This window comes from Coturnix japonica, chromosome 15 (assembly GCF_054131305.1).
Source record: "Coturnix japonica strain WE chromosome 15, WE-NBRP24, whole genome shotgun sequence".
Taxonomy (NCBI): Eukaryota; Metazoa; Chordata; class Aves; order Galliformes; family Phasianidae; genus Coturnix; species Coturnix japonica.
The window spans coordinates 9,907,955-9,924,824 of NC_140677.1; the positions used below are offsets into that span (position 1 = coordinate 9,907,955).

General features: G+C 44.5%; 1 long non-coding RNA gene and 1 other non-coding gene across 2 annotated transcripts in view; both read right to left on the minus strand.

Annotated features, from left to right (window-relative positions):
• Positions 1-16,870, minus strand: part of LOC107319734 (uncharacterized) — a 37,330-nt gene that overhangs the window by 5,883 nt on the left and 14,577 nt on the right. Inside the window, exons 4-7 of the long non-coding RNA XR_014934614.1 lie at positions 10,999-11,122; positions 10,525-10,619; positions 2,135-2,232; positions 1,549-1,667 (exon numbers count right to left, since the gene is read on the minus strand). This is a non-coding gene — a long non-coding RNA (uncharacterized LOC107319734). The remainder of the gene's footprint in view (positions 1-1,548; positions 1,668-2,134; positions 2,233-10,524; positions 10,620-10,998; positions 11,123-16,870) is intronic.
• On the minus strand, positions 16,585-16,667 carry TRNAL-UAA (transfer RNA leucine (anticodon UAA)). Its single transcript has one exon. It is a non-coding gene; the product is annotated as a tRNA-Leu (tRNA).

Genomic DNA, 16,870 nt, shown 5'->3' on the forward strand with positions numbered 1-16,870 from the left:
AAAAAAGGTATTACTATATTGCATTAAAGAGAAGAACATCTATGGATGGAGAAGAGACAAATTTGAAAACAAGAGAAATCTCCTTTCTATTTGCAGAATGAAGAGAGGAGAAAGCAGAAGAAACACCAAGAAAAAAAAAGGTTCAACCAAAGTGAATAATAAATACCAAAAAGTGTAGGGCTTGTATTTGGGCTACGACTCTTATCATCTGGTAGAAATTCCCTGTCTTTTGAAAGGAGATGAGCATCAGCCTAAAAAGATGTACTAAACTATCTAAAAAGATGTATTAAGCCAATAGAACAGGGCAGCACCAGCAGTGTGCCAAGAGCTGGGTGGAACTGGTGGCTCAAGCAGGTGTATGTCGTCCTCGTTCTGCCCTCCAAGAACAACAACTGCCATTTTCTCAGCAAAGTTATTTCACAAAACAGCTCCTTTCAGCTCAGCTGACTTTTAGCCTCATGCATTTTTATACACTCTCTGCAAGAGTGAGAAGGATATTTACATTTTTTAATAAGCCTGACAGTTTGAAAGTAATTGGGGATTTATAATGGGTTTGTTTAGGTCTTTTTGTCCACTTGAATTCCAACTACTAGTCTTTGGTCTAACAAGCAATGTTATCTCTATGGTGATGAAGGAACCTCAACAGGAGGCCCTGAAGCCAAAGAGTAAAGAACTGGTGTGTTTTGTTTCGTTATGTTATTTTTTTTCCTTTGAACCTGCATTTTCAAGTGAAAGCAGTATGACAAAATTTAAAGCAGGAGCAAAACTCCTCCAGCCATCCAGTGCTCCTACTCTGACTTCTTCCCCTGGTTCGCCCAGGGGCAGGCAAACCATCTGATCTCTCTTTCCTTCCTTGAAAAGATTTGCATTTCTTTGTTCTATTGTGGTTCCAAAATGATCTTAACCCTGATTTTCTTTTTGGGGAGAAGCAGACATCTAGTGATAAGGGTGGAATTAACCTGCAAAGCTCAAGGTCTGGGATCAGATTCCTGTAACTGAATCTCAAGGACTCAGTTCTGCTTATCCCTACCATGAAAAGACGACTGTAGGGTGGAAGAGAGAAAGGGAAAGCTGGGAAGGGTACTGATGTAGCTACGATAGTGGGATTTTAGTGAGAGTTTCTATCAAAACCAGAAATTCCCAGAGGTCTCTTTGGATTCCTTGACGATGCTGAGGAACACTACTGAGAATGCAGTGCTGACTGGTTACAGGCTCTTCTCCAGAAAGGGTTGCTGACATATTACAGGTAATATGCTGATATGCTCTGACTCAAAGTTTCTGATTGTATCTTTTCTTCTTTATCCCTCAGTTCCCCAGCTTCCTAAGAGAAGAAACAACATTCCCTCTATTCTGTCTGAGCAAGGATATAAATGCAACAGAGATCAGCAGAGCTGAAATGAAGGCAGGAAATGCCCACCAATTACAACCAAAAATAAATAATAATGAAAAAAAGAGCAGGACTAGCCCTGTTACACCTGATCAGCAGACTTCTGCAGATGAGTTCATTTCAGCAGAGGCAAGCACTGAGCGGGGTGCTCTGGGTCATACCTGACTTTATTCAGGGCAGAGCCTTTTGGTTCACATCTTCTCCTCCTTGCGCCAAAGCCCTCCATGGCAAACAGCTTATGCCAGCATGGCCCACATTACTATCCTTGGAGTAAGTAGAGCTGTAGAAAGAATGACCCTCATAAGCAAAGCAAAGCAGAGTAGAGTCGTTGCCATTTGCCAATCCAATTGCTTGCTCTTGACTGCGCACTTAGGGTTGAATCCTGTGCAAGACATGCAACCAAGAGATAGCTTTGTCCACAGACTCAGATGTGGGACTGTACGGCCTTACTTCCTTCCCCTATGGAGCAGAGAGGGACAAAAGGTACTTTTCTGCTGCTTCCTAGCTCCCAGGAAGGGCTCCTCCAGCCCCTCTGCAGCCCAGAGCTATAGGAGCCCTTCCTCACCACTGCACATGTGATGATGCTGCACCTCCCAGCATGTGCATCATTTGTACTCAATGATGTGCGGCACCCTGTGTGCCTGCACTCCCTTGGCCTGTGCACCTCTGGTTTCAACCTTGGGCTGAGCCTTGTACAGAACATGAGCATCTCTGATGTGCAGGGGCAGGGGCAGAGGACAAACTCACTTTCCTCTGAAGCGCAGGGCATTACAGGCTGCTGCCAGAGACCGCAAGTAGATGGGGTCAGGAGGGGCCATGGATTTGAAAGTGCTTCATGGATTGCTCTGAAAAACAGTGCAGGAGAAAAGAAGCTGAGTGAAAGGGGCAATGCAGAGGGCAGCAGGCAGGGAGGGGGCTGCAGGGAAAGAAGCACAACAAGAGCTAAGCTCACCTTCATGGTTCTGGTCTCTGTACACAGTGGCAGGGGATGGGGAGCTGTGGCTGGGGACACATACACAGAGAGGGATTGAGGGAGAGAAGAGAAATAACTATGGGATGGGAAAAAGAGAAAGGCAGCAGGAGGGAAAGGGGAAAGTGGGAAATGAATTGAAATGAGTTAGAAAATTCCAGGCAGACGAGCTTGAGCATTCAGCAGCTGAGATGTGGAGCTTCATTAGTACAGACCAACGAAGATAGAGACATTAAGGAAGGAAATGTGTGACTCACAGGGGAAAATGGGAAAAACAACACACACATAGCAGCTGCTCCGTTTACTTCAATTAAAGAACAGCTCAAAGGGTATGTTAAGGGGAAAGGAGGGGGAAGCAAACAAAGGCACAAGCAACAACAAAAAGACAACCAGATGAAGCAGTTGTTATCCTCCAGCTCCTAAATGAACTGACTCAGGCATGTGAAGACAGAGAGAGCCTTCCTCACCCTGTGCCTCCAAATGGCACACTGCAGTGAGCTCCAGGGCAGTGGGGGAAGCTGCCATAGCCTCCCCATCCTCTCCATGCCACCCCACAGCAACCCCAGCCTTTCTACCCCAGACTTTGCAGCCAGCATCAGCAGGAGCCAGGCAGCCTCTTGTAGTCACTGTCACAGCTGCACAAAATGCAAGCACCTTCCTGACTTCCTCCTGTGGTGCACAAGAAGCCAACAAGCCCATTAAGATAGGCTTGGACTGCTTTTTCAGAAAAGAAGACTGACATTAATTCCAGCCAGAGACTTTAGATATTTCATCTGTGGGACACACTGGAGAGAACAGCCCTGTACTGGGCAAAAGGGAGTCATGATGATCTTTGCCTCTTTCCCTCCCTGCGCTGCCAACACTAATTTGTCAGAGCTCATCAGCACTGAGAATGATTCTAGTCAAAATGTGATGGATTCCAGTGAACCCTGGTTTCAGTTTTCAACTGATAAATACTGGAAGTGAAGAACTGATTAAGCCTGGAAAAGCAAAAGCAAGAACCAGGGAGGAATTGAGCAGAAGAAACCTCCAATTCTCTAGGTGTTTCCTCCTTGCAGACTTCACCAGGACAAAATAAAGAAATAAATAAATGTGTTAAGAGTTTATGGGGAAAGAAAGTTTTCTGCTAGGCACCCACGGGCTGCCCTAGATCTCAGTCCCCTCTCATAAGAGGTTTATCGCATTGCTCCAGCTGTGACACTGGCCTGCTAGGGTTAGTTGCTTTGCTCGGTTGACTGAAGCCTCTAATCTGGAGGCCAATGGGTCAGTCCCAATTCATGGCCTTCACAGGTGATCAGTGTAGACAACTTCATGATGTCAGAAGAGGCCTGCTTTCATTTTCGGTAGGGGAAAATCTTTGTTCAGATTTTATCCTTCTTTCCTTATCTCTGTGGAGGCTTCCCGATTCCTGGATACTGCGAATCCATGACCCTTGGCTGACTTGTTCCTTATACAAGCACAGCAGTGGATTTCATGACAAAGTCCCATGGTCTCAGGATAATTACCTGCCCAAAGTCTCAGATGGAATGCCCAGATACAAGCAAACTCCCAAACTCCTGACATTTATCACTCTAAAGAGCAGCCAGCGAAGAAGCGGCCCCTATCAGATAAGCAGTGTCAGTCAAGATTTCAGTGTAGTCGGCTGCGACTTGAAAAGGACACATCACAGCATATGTGCAGAACAGAGCATGGCAAATGTTAAATCTCCACAGCGTTGGAATCAGCACAATGGATCCCATCTCCATACGTGATAATGGGAACTCATAATTCTCTTGCACAAACTTTAATGCCAGAAAGTTGCTGCAGAGAGCCACTGAGGACATGAGGGTTTTTTCTTCAAAGCTTCCGAGATAGGCAGCATTAAACACATTCATTTTGAGCTGGCTGTGTGTTAAGCTTCCACTCTGTCCCTTCATCTCTTCCCAATCAAGCTGTGTCTCAGTCAGCACTCAGTTGTTAATTCTGGATGGATTAAAGAGCATGAGAAAGTGCTTTTTTTGGGGGGGGACCCATGTTTATCCATCACTCATCTGGGTGAGTGTTAAACTTTAGATCTTCTGCTTCTCTAATGATCATTGCATCACAGTGTATTCAGAGCCTTTGCTTTGCACAGTAGTGGGGATTTTTGATCTAAAGGCTTCTCTTTGCCCAAGATTAAACCTGAATTTGGATCACCCTTTAGAGTCTAATTGTGTAGGATTTTGGTGTCAGTGCTGCAAGGCCACAGAGTGTATTTACAGGAAGAAGAGGACAGGAATTCCCCTTGTACCTGACAGAGCTCAGGAAATTTACGTAATATTTTATGTGGAGGAGAAAATTTAAAGACAGCAAAAACACTTTTCCTTATTCAGTGTTAAATATGACAAAAGAAGGAGGATGTTCTTTTTAATCAGATCCCTAGAATTCATGCCAACTAACGACAACACAAAAGATGCGTTGACCAGTTTCAGGCCCTCTCAATGGAGACGTGGGTGGACAGGGATCAGACTGACAGTAAGTTCTGCAAAACTGCAAAGTTTTGACACGGTGTTAGGCATAATTACGCCTGTCAAAGCAGATATACTGCTGGAAATCTTCTGTTGCAGGGATAACAGTAGAAGAAGTTGTGCAAAACTCTCAACCCACCTCCACCATGCCCACTAACTGTGTCCCTCAGTGTCACATTCACACAGTTCTTCAAAACCTCCAAGGACGGTGACTCCACCACCTCCCTGGGCAGCTTGTGTCAGTGCCTTACCACTCTTTCAGAGAATAAATGTTTCCTAATTATCCAACCTGAACACCCCCTGGGGCATCTTAAATCCATTACCTCTTCTCCTATCGCTGTTACCTGGGAAAACAGTCTGACCTCTAGCCCTCCACATCCTCCTTTTGGGAGGCTGTAGAAAGCATCAAGGTCTCCTCTGAGCATCCTCTGCTCCAGACTGAACCACTCCAGTTCACTCAACCGCTCCCTACAAGACTTGTGCTCCAGATCCCTCAGAGCTTCATTGCCCTTCCTTGGACACATGAAAAAAATACAGAATGCTTCATAAATGTACATGTCCTCTTTGCACAGATGACGTAAAACGTTTCACCCTGAAGAGCAGCTTTCCTAACCAATAAAGAAAGCTCAGCCAGCCAAACGCTAGGTAGAAAGGCGAGTGTGTCAGAGCAGAGCTCTTAGCACGTACCTTAGTAGATCCCAGTGCTCACCCTGCACTTTCCTGAATCTGGAAAACTCTCTTAGCAATCCTAGACTATGCTGGGTACATAATAACAAGAGCCAGAGCTAACACAACAATGTATGTGAGCATTACATCAGAGCTACTGACGTTGCTGTAGACAAGGCTCATTTTCCTGCCTAGCAGCACTATCTCCACTGCCACAGCCCCACACTTTTCCATCCACAGGAGTCCTCAGGAGCAGGAAGGTCAGGGCTCAGTGCATAAGGACAAGAACCTGATCCAGATGAGATGGAATTAATAGAGAAGGAATGGAGTATGCATAACGCTGTAAGCCTTTTAGATAAAAGCTCATTGTCTTCACTGAGAGCTGTGTTTGAATAAGAACAGGGAAGTTAAGGGTTTGGCAGGCTGTATGTAAAACATTGCAGAACGGCTGCTATGTGCATGCAGCTAGTTTCCATGCATAATATATATAGGAGCGTGCCATATGTTTAAAGCATCAGGCAATCGGGCCAATCTTGGATCGTATTATCAAGCTTTCCTATGGTGTTGCATTTGTTCTAAACAGATGCATTTCTCCCCTCTCCCCCATCCCCCCCTCAACCTGCCAACACTCATTTATGAGGAAACCAGGTGTCCTTCTTTAAAAAAGAAATAAATCCTTATCCAAAGGAATCTGTCCAGGAAGAAAGTAAATGCCCATCTCTGCTATTTCTATTTCAATCAGGAAATATGTTACCAAACAAACTACCAAACGGACAAACAAGAATCAAAACAAGAAAAAGGGAGACATAGGAATTCACAGGAATTAGGTTCTGAATTCTGCAAAGCCAAATGCTAATTGCACCAGTCCTCAAACATAGAGAACAGATGAATTCAAGAACAGAAAGAGCTCCAATGATAGCAGATCTGCTCTGGATGAAACATGTCCTGCATTGGTTATGAGAAGGGCTGGATGCTCTTGTCTTTAAAGTGTACAGTTTGATTTTATATTAATTCATCAGCAGTATCACAGATCTCAGGGGTTCATCTCCGCTCATTATAGGTGCTTTGCATATGTGGCTGGAAAAGAACCACGGCTGATTTGTCTCGTTGCTGCTCTCTGCTGTCGCTGTGTTACCCTGCAGACCCCTCCCCACGTCAGAAGTGATGCTGGGTGCTGGCCAAGTCCCTGCGGGTGCAGAGTGCCCCAGCAAAGCCAGCAGGCCAGGAAGGGAACCCTGCATCTCCCAGTGAGGTTTTGGCTGGGCAAGTATGCAAAGGAAGCCCGAGTCCAACCTGCTTTGTGCACATTGCCCTCTCACGAGCAAGAGTAGCTCTGTCCTGTCTTTCATTTTTTCAAGAGACCTGGCACTTGAGGGAACAGCAAAACCACCTGGTGGGCAAAAGCCAGGAGAATCAGCAGCAGAACAGCTGGGAGACACTCACAGCTGGCTCCCTATCCCTTACATGGAGTTTTTTCCACTCTTGTGAGCTCTTAAGGCCATGTTTTATATCCTAATTAAACTGAAAGAAAAGGAATTGGATAACAGTCTAAAAGATTTGCAAGCTACATCTATTTCAGAAAATGACTCATGTTCCCACTAGTGTAGCTCATCAGGTCCAGCACATGCTCTAATGTGTGGGACTAATAGATTTGTAACAGTGATATCTAATATGAGTCTGTTCCGGTTACGTACTTATCATGGGTCCTCGCAGGCTTTCCATCAAAGCTGCTGAATGAAAGCATTTTTTATTAAAGAAAAAGGAAAAGAAGAAAAAAAAGAAAGAAAGAAATCTCTTTGCCCATAAATCTCTCAGCACATTAGCCCCCACAACAATTCAGTGAGCCAAGGTCATATTTCCCCTACATTCATTTAGATCCTTGGGAAGTTCAATGAGATGAGAAGACAAGACGAAACACAAGGGGCTCTGTCTTCAGCTGCTATGAATCAGCGTTGCTTCCCATCAGCTGAGAATCCAACCATATATCTAGAGAGAGCTATAGGAAATATATAACAGTTTCTTGGGGTTGGGTAATGATGATCCATATGGCATCTTATTACTTGAGAAGGACGGGAGTGACTGCAAGGACAAATGGCATTTGGCAGGTGAGAGTGTGTTGTTCAGCCCCATGGGGAAAGCCCCCTTGCTCTCAATGGGCTCACGTTCATCACATGGTTTTGGAGGTCACCACAATTAAGCATGGGGGAAATATTTTGTCACTTTATTTGTTTGCAGGCAGTATTTCAATGGGACACCTCCCTATGCCTATCTCTGGAGGGAATAGGACATGACAACTCGAGCCACGAAGCAACAATCTTAAGTGAAATACAGCCATGATAAGGCAGCTCTGCCTCTCAGTTATCCCCCACCCGATGATCCAAACAGTAGTGAAAGCTGCCAGCTCTGAACCCTGTACCGTGTGCTGTCCCTTTGATATTGCAGCTCTCTCCTTCATGTTTACACCCTTCAGATATTTTTAGGCTTTTTTTTTTCCACGCACAGAAGTATGCGTTGTCATCTCCTAGCCTCGTTTAGCCGTTTGAGGCTTCCCACAGAAATCAGTTTTTCCAAACATCTGATCATTTAGCGATCAGAAGGCAGAATGGGTGGTCTGGACACTCTTCTTTTAGCTTCCTTCAAGGTCTCATTAGCTGGTAGCGTGGTGGTGGCTGGGACCAAGCACATGGTTTGTTTTGGGGATGAATTCAAACCACGTAGGAAAGGACTGCTCCCCTCCCATGGAATATTTTGCCTCCATGGAGGCAGATGACATTATTTGCAGTAATATACTATTTCAGACTGATCTCCAATTTGTTATCTGCTGACACCTCAAGGGCCCTTCATCCACCTCACCTGGAACCAGTGGAAAATAACTTGTCAAAATTGTTAATTTCTGATATAGTTGGAGGGAAAGGGTGTTCCCTGAAAGCACAACATTTATGGTTTAGGATGACTTATTTTGGGTGGAGGAAGTTTGATTTTTTAAAATTGTTTTTACAACCAACATCGATTTTCTCCTCAGGGAAATAAGGTTTTAATCTGCTTCACCTTGAAACCTTCCAAATCTCTTATTTTTACAGGCTCTCTTAACTATTTTGGATAGCATCCTTGCACATACAACTATTTGGCAGGTTAACAGCAAGCAAATATCAAATGACAGTAACTGATTTGTGGGAATGGTCTGGTCCAACTAGACAGACAGCTAAGCACCAGGAAGTGTTCTGTTAAATAATTATGCCCATAAAATTTCAGTTTCCACAGTGGTCATGTTATCCAAATCAGCTACATGGTCCTTCCTCAAAAATCTGTCAGAACATACTTTTACCATGAAAACAAGCCACCCCAGAACATGAAATAGAAATTCATCCAACCTATTATCCTGGAAAGGAAAAGCTGTTTGGGCCAAATCCAATGAGACACCATGTTTGTATCTTAATTCCTGGAAACCTTTGGCTTTCACTAGGAGCCAGCAATTCTGAGTCACTTCTCCCAGTCCCACCCTTGCAATGAATTCCAAGAGTTGGCAGGTAAGTGTCAGTTGTTGACATGTGGGTAAGATGTAGGGCAGTTGAGAGCAGCATGGCAATAAGGTATGACATGGTCTCCCACCTTCACCCACCTGCGACCCAAATGCTTCCCAACGCAAAGAGCAGCTCCCAGGGCAGCAAATCTCACAGCCAGGGCCTGACCGTGGGTCTTCATTGGTACTAACCTGTCTCTGCACATGACAGCTCCTGCCACTGTGAATTGTAGTCCTGTCTCTTTACGGGCTCTGTGGGTTACAGGGGGTGGTGGGTAACCATGGAAACCATGTTGTAAAACAGCATGGGAGTTGACGTGTAATAAAGCACTACACCTGAACAGAGCCCTTCAGGAGGGGTAATTGTGGATGCACTTGTAACAGGTTGGAGCAGGGTTGTCTTGTGCAAAAAGTCATCCTGTCTGGAGAACAGGGCTTGGCATGGGAAGGCAGCTACTACTCTTTGATGCAACTAAAGGTCCTTAACTTAAAGCTCAGATACTTGCTTTCAGTTCTGGGGCTTCATACACCCCATTCTTATCCCAGCAAACCTAGCCAAGATTTTCTGGTGGAAAACCTTGCTCTTCCTGGCTTATTGTTAAGGTAAGTTCATGGATGGAGGACACCATTCTGATTACATAGAAGTACCTAAGTACCAGATATCCTAGGTAATGGTGTTCAGTAACTCACAGTAATCCTCAGAAGCAGGCCTACTGATCAGTATCATCAAAATATCAACTTTCTTTCTTACAAATAGAAATTGAATGGCAACAGCATTCAAACAGACATGCTAGACAAAAGAGTCAGCCAGTGTTAACACCTGAATTTCTTTCAAGAAATTCCCAGGAATCTTAGTACACTATGGGGACGGCAAAAGATACAATTATAGAACCTATGGCTTCAGATGGAGAGGAGGAGCAGATGCTCTTCTTCCACCTTCATTATTCATCTGTATTGGGGACAGTCACCATCTGGACCTGAGATTTCAGCCAGCATTACTCCTTCTCTTGCCATATTTCCAGACACAGAAAACAGTGATGCAAGTGCATTATGGTCCTATATTGACACTATTTTCTGTCTGTGAATTCTCCTACACACAATACATGATAATGTATCATGTACAAAGCACACTGATCAGTTCTATCCAAGCAGTCTGTTAGTCTTCAGATCCAACAAACCTACACTTAAAGTTTCCTTACTCAGCTTGTTTCACTGCAACACAAAACTTATTTTGCATCCCAGACAGGCCATTTAGCCTCCTGTGCAAGGTGACTGTCAAAAAGATACTCATGCAGGCAATAGAAAATCCTCCCACTCAATGTTCTCAAAGGGAGATCCCCATCAGTTCAACTTTCCCCTTCTAGTTCTCCTAATAATTAATGTGAAACACAGTCCTCTGGGAAAATTGTCACCAGGTAATTAATAAAAAATGAAGAGCAAGAAGAAGGAACAGAGATATTGCAGAAAGCCTGCAAATTGAAACAGGCGGACTTACAGTTGTGATTTCCTTCCCAGTCTCCGAGGGAGAGTAGTGCTTGTTCCCACGTTCATCAGCTGCTCACTCAGGATTCAGCTACTTCCATTCACACTCTGGAAACAAGAGACATTGTGATGGAAATGTTTACACCTTGCCACACTTCTCTCAGTGGCCTTTCACACACAGACTTGCTTGCACAGACAGGGGAATTGCTGTCAAGGATAAATCTCAGATACCCTTTAAAAATAGAGGTTGCTGTTTGTTTTCTACCTGTGGGTTCAAACTGTTCAGTTTGATAGGAGTGGTTCCTTAGAACCTAAACCCAAAAGTGTCCTGTCTACACCTAAATCTCACTGAGAAGTCCTTTGGCACCAGTAACACTGAAATGCCTCCCCATGAGTGAATGTTCTTCCTCATGCTCAATCACATTTATCTCACTTCAAAAATAAATAGTTGAAAACAAATAAACAAAAAACAACAAAAAACTCTCACCTTTCAAGGTTGAAATTGATGTATGCTTGGGAAACAGAGCTGACAAACTGTCACCGGGAATGCCCAGGCTCTACCTGCAGCTTGCCCACTCGAATGCTTGGACTACCACATGTGCTTGGGAATCCTGAGAGGAAAGAGAATAGATAGATGGTCTTATGATTAAGCCAGAAGACAGGGATTTGAGGGATCTGGTGTCACTTCTAGACCTCCCGTGTTGACTTTGGGCAAGTCAATTAACCTCTCCGTGCCTCTGCTTGACATCTGTAAAACAGAGATAAGAGACTTCCCTAAAGCACAGCGGTGTTTGAAGGAGTCTTGTGCATTTGACAGATGCTCTCATCTGATGCCAACAGGAGTCATGAGATTTCACTGACAGGAGAGTGATGGAGTGGAGAAGACCTGCTGCCATTTGGGGTTATGTAGCTTTGTAAAAACTGACTAGGTATCTGTTCAGCTTTCCTCACCACCTCATTTGCACCTGTCTGTCTTCTGAGGTACATGTACTCTCTCAACCAAACCGTAGCTCCAGTGCCAGATTTAGGAACCCACAAAGCCCGCGGGATGCTTCCCATCCTTCCACAAGAAAAGAGGTCAATTTGGATTTTTGCCACTAAAATAAACTCATATGAATCACAGAAAAGAAGCCATGGAGAGCCTAGTTCCACCTCACCCAGAGAGTGAGGATGTACTGGAGGCCAAAGGCTCTGATGCTTTAGATCCCACTGCCCTCACACCCACAGAACATGCAGATAAATCCTCATTTTCCATACAAGAATCATCAAGGCTGACCTGACACATTCATATCACCCATCATATTGCAGAAGTTCACTATTCACTCCAAACTCTTCACAGCCCTGGAAAGAAAGGAACGTAATTTGCCTTTACTTTTCTTGTTTGTTTGTTTGTTTTTAAAAATATCATTTTGAAAAATGCATTCCTTTACATTCACAACGAATGCTATAATTCCCCTACAAGCTTCACAAGGCAAGTTAAAGCATGAAACTCTCCTACAGCCCACCTGACTCTTGTCTGCAAGGCTCAGGAGGAGGATTTTTTTCTCTCTCCAATTTTTTTTTTTTTTATAAAATCCCATAGCGTTATTAAAAGGAATTGTTCAATTCCTTTAATTGGCTCAGAAGATAAATTCTTCCCTCAGCCTGGGGGTCATGGCCATCAGCAGCTATTTATTAGCTGCATTGATTGAGAAGAACAGCCTTTAAATGGAAATAAATTGAATTCTATGGCAAAGCGGATTCCATACAGCCTATTAACGTAAGACAGGGAGGCTTAGCTGTTTTATTTTGTATTTGTTCCCCTCCTCAGCTTTTAGCCATTCTCAGGCTCCCAGACACTTCCCATCTCTTCCATCAGACATACCCTCCTAACCATGAGCACTCCCTTTGCCTACAATTGCAAGTACGAAGATGGTGAAGATCTGGAGACTTAGATGACCCCAGTGAGGCTCCAGATCATGTCCCCAGAGTCCAGCAGAGGAAGAGGAGGTGATGAGGAGCAAGATGAGATGCCCACATACATGCACAACAGGAACAAGACAGGAGCAGACCTCACCCACTCTCTCTGGGGCATTCTTATTTTATTTTTGCCTTCTGCACTGCTTGGAGATTGTCTTTTCCACTCTCTGTCAGCTCCAGAATACATTTCATGGTACTTGCCTTCATTCCAGAGTTTAATTGCTTGAGATTGTTACTTGTAGGCTGTTAATTTATTAAAACCAGATCTCCCATATTACTCCGGAGCCCAGAAGAATCATTGCCTTCTATTAAAGGCAGTGGCGCGTGCCCATTTGTCTTTTCTCTCTGGTCACCTCTGTAATTGCAGCTCTGTGCTAAGATGGAAAACTCCCCTCTGCCAACTAAGCATCCTCCTCAGGGTGAGTGGGCTGAGAAACAGGTATGGAAGACAAACTCACTCAGGGTGTAAACAAGTATAACTTCTGGGATGTCCACAGAGGAGTGTGTGATTGCATTATAGACCCACGAAGCCTCTAAGATCTGCAGGTCATGTTTCCCCAGGTGGGATTCATATACTAGGAGGTATATATACTCAACACACTAGGATGGGAGGCTAATTCAGGCCAGAAATTCCCCACTTCTTAGTCACCATCTCTCCAGTTTGTTCTTTCATCACCCCAAGGCTCCTCAGCTACCTTTACCATGTCCTAGAAAAGCTTCCTTGGCAGCCTGTGCACACATCCTATCCTATAGAACTGTTTGATAGCATCTAAAATGCAGAATCATAGAATAACTGAGGTTGAAAATGACCTCCAGGATCAACAAGTGCAACCCCAGCCCACCCCCACCATGCCTACTAACTACATCCCTTGGTGCCACATCTCCACGGTTCTCAGACGCCTCCAAGAATGATGACTCCACCACCTCCATGGGCAGCCTGCACCAGTGCATCATCATGAGAACAATTTTTTCTTTGTATCCAACTTGAAACTCCCCTGGCCAATTTGAGGCCATTACCTCTTGTTCTATCACTGTTACATGGGAAAAGAAGCTAACTCCATAGGGGTAAGATAGTGTCTGAATCTATTGTTCAAACCCTTGCTGAAAAAGGAGGGCATTAACAGGCAAGTGGGAGACAGAAAAGCACCAAATATTTGAGAACTACTGAGTACCAATGAGGGATGTCTGTCCCTCAGGCTGTTTTCTGCCATCACAAGAGGCAAATTTCCCTACCAACACCTCACAGATATGGGGGTAACAACCCACACTGACCACCAAATGATCCAAGAGGCACCCACAACGCAAAAAAAGTAAGCACCTGGGGCACAGTTCCCAGCATCTGCAGCACAGCACAGGCTGAAGCTCTCGTTACCCACCAGCCGGCAATTATAGCAGTAGCATTACAACAGTAAAACAATAACATTTTGTTTACCTCCCAAATAGAGAGCTCATTTTAGCACTCTGCCTCCAAGCACTACATAATAACGGGATACAAGACAGGCGGTCTGTTTCTGTATCCAAAACAAAGTGGGTGCATCTGTGATGTTTGAGACTTTGAGGGTTGCTGCCCCAGACTCCCAATCCTGGAAGTGGTGGGTCTGGAGGAATTGTCATGAGCTGGACTGGATACCAAGATCTTTTTGGGATGTAGAGCTGGGGCAGCCAGACCAGTTGGTGTGATGCCTGTGGTCTGGCATTGACCTACATCCTTTGAAGCTCTGGTTTCTCACTCCTGAAACTGCCTAGACTGGTTTGCTTTTACTTTGATTTATTTTAAGTACAAACTCTCCATGATCTAATCTGAGATCTGCAAGCAGGAGCACACAGCAAAAGATGGCACTTACAAAGATCCCAAAAACCCATTTCATTTAAACAGGACTATTATTGTGTTTTAATATAGGAATTGATTGTTATAGGCACACTTATTGAGCTTAGCAGCTTAGATTTGTATCTATTTCAACACTGTTAATCTTTGATAAATATGTTTTTAATAATCTCTAGGTATTTATTGAACATAAAACTGTCTTGTGAAATAGAGAGTGAGATTGCTAAAGATACTTATTATACACTACTTCAATACAAATTCATTATTAAAAACCTTTTACCAAGGTTTACTTTTAACCACAACATAACAGATGTGCATACTGCATGGTTAATCTATAGTAAATATATTTTAATAATCTATTGGTATTTAATCAGCAGTAACCATCTTAGTAAATATGATGCACGGGCTATTGGATAAGCTGCTCTTTTTAACTCTGTAAAACACTTGGAGGTTACAGGACTTTATGAGAAAGAAGGAAGCTGCGACCTGGTGGAAGGCAACTTATCATAGACATATAGAATCATTAAAGTTGGAAAAGACCACTAAGATCATCTAGTCCAACTATCAACCCACCACCTCCAGCAGCCCCAATGAGCTTTGTTTCTTATTTAGCAATCCACCAAAGCCCTAACATGCCCTGATCACTGGCCTCCTTTCTTTCTACTCCAACCCCAGATCTCTTGCTCAGCTCCCTTTCATGGCTCTGCTTTTTGATCTCAGACCTGAGCTGAAACAACACTTGGCCCCAGATGTCCACCCAATCCTGTGCCATCCAAGGACTATACATTCAGCTCTAGGTGCCTGCAGACAACACTCTGTCTGCCCAATAGTTTTGCAAAGCAGATAGATACCCTCTCTAGGTCAAGAGCAGAGAAGAGCTCATATCCTTAGGGTAGAAAAAAACCAGAAGATTTGTGAGAATATGGATCAACAGAGAAGCTCAAATAAGGTGATTTGGGCTTTGAACTCAGCGGAGGGCAGTAAATGCCTTTGACACATAGACTGACTCCAAGTCATCAGAGGCAAATGACCTGCAGTGCTGCTCAGACCCCCTAGTGTGCTCTCAGAGCTGTATTTGTCATTCTTGGTATCACTTAATGACTGAGGTTAGTCACAACTGGCGGATACACACATTTCACTCCCAGAACTAATCAAGTGGGAGAGGAGCAGTAATTCCTTCCATGTCTTCTCCTCTGGGTCCTGCCCCATTTGTTATATGGCCACAGTTACAGGCCTTGTAATCCTTCCTGCAGGCCACAGGCTGATTCCTACATATCAGAGAAAGCCAAGGATCTTAACACACAACTTTTAATTGAGCTGCATCATCTGCCACAAACATGAAATTAATGGTCCTACATCATAATCGTAAATTCATACATAACCTCATGCACCAGCAAATAACTCTTTGCAGAGATACTACAATGGTAAGCTGATTTGCAAGACATGCACTCTACCCAGGAATCCTAATTAACCAAATTAACACCATCACTTCAAATCATGTCCCAGCAGTAGGACATTTCCGTTTGGCCTCAGGGTTAGAGCAAAGCAGCCAAATGAAAGTCTGACAGCATCTCCACGGGTCTGGTGGGCTAAATCTTTTCAGAGAGAAATGTGTGCTGCCCATCAATGTACTAGAGGAAGGGAATTAAGAAATCTCATTTGTGTTTGTGGGTGCCAAGGCATGCTAGCACAGGAGCAGCTCTCAGTTTCTGCTGCATTTCCCCAACTTAACCAGGAATATCCGTGTACCATGCTGTGAGCCCTCTAGACCTGCTCCAGAGACTGCTGACACTGCTAGATCCCTCCAGAGGTGCCAAACGGTGCTTGGAGTGAGCCAAACCTCGGGCATGGGGTCACAGAGCAGAGCTGGCAGGAGAAGCCAGCATGAAAACCAAAACTCAAACTCACTTCTTTGCAAATGTTCCTACTTGTGACTTGCCTGAACTGTGTAAAGCTCAACACCTTTTTTCATCTTTGGAGGATAGTCAGGTTTTTCTACTTCTGTCTTGGGAAAAACAAGTCTCTATTTCAGTGGCACGTGGGATTCAAGTCCATGAAAACTTCAACACTCCCTGCACAAAGGTAACCGTGTGCTAGAGGGACTGGCTCACATCTCTCTCCACATCCAGCCTGGATGATGAAGCCGCACAGTCCCAATAGAGCGTTCATACTGAGGTGCCCAACAGTCTTGGTCCCACAGTGTCTTGGCTGACAGCTCCCATCCCTGCTCCAAACAGATGGTCTAAAAGCCAGGATGGGATCCATGGCCTGAAGGAAAAAGAAGACTCCTACCAGAAGTGGGGTTCGAACCCACGCGGGCATGCGCCCATTGGATCTTAAGTCCAACGCCTTCACCACTCGGCCATCCTGGTGGGCTGCCTGCTGTCCCCTTGCTGGCCAGATCCTCTCCTCAAGGACACTCACCTCCCCAAGCTGAGTTTTCCCTGGTGCTCCACCACCAAAGAACATCTGTTCAGCCCATCTGCCCACCTCAGCCAAACCAGGAGTTAACAGTCTCATGGGCCATGAAGAACAGAACAGAGCCCATGTGCCATGCCATGCCATTGTGCCAGGA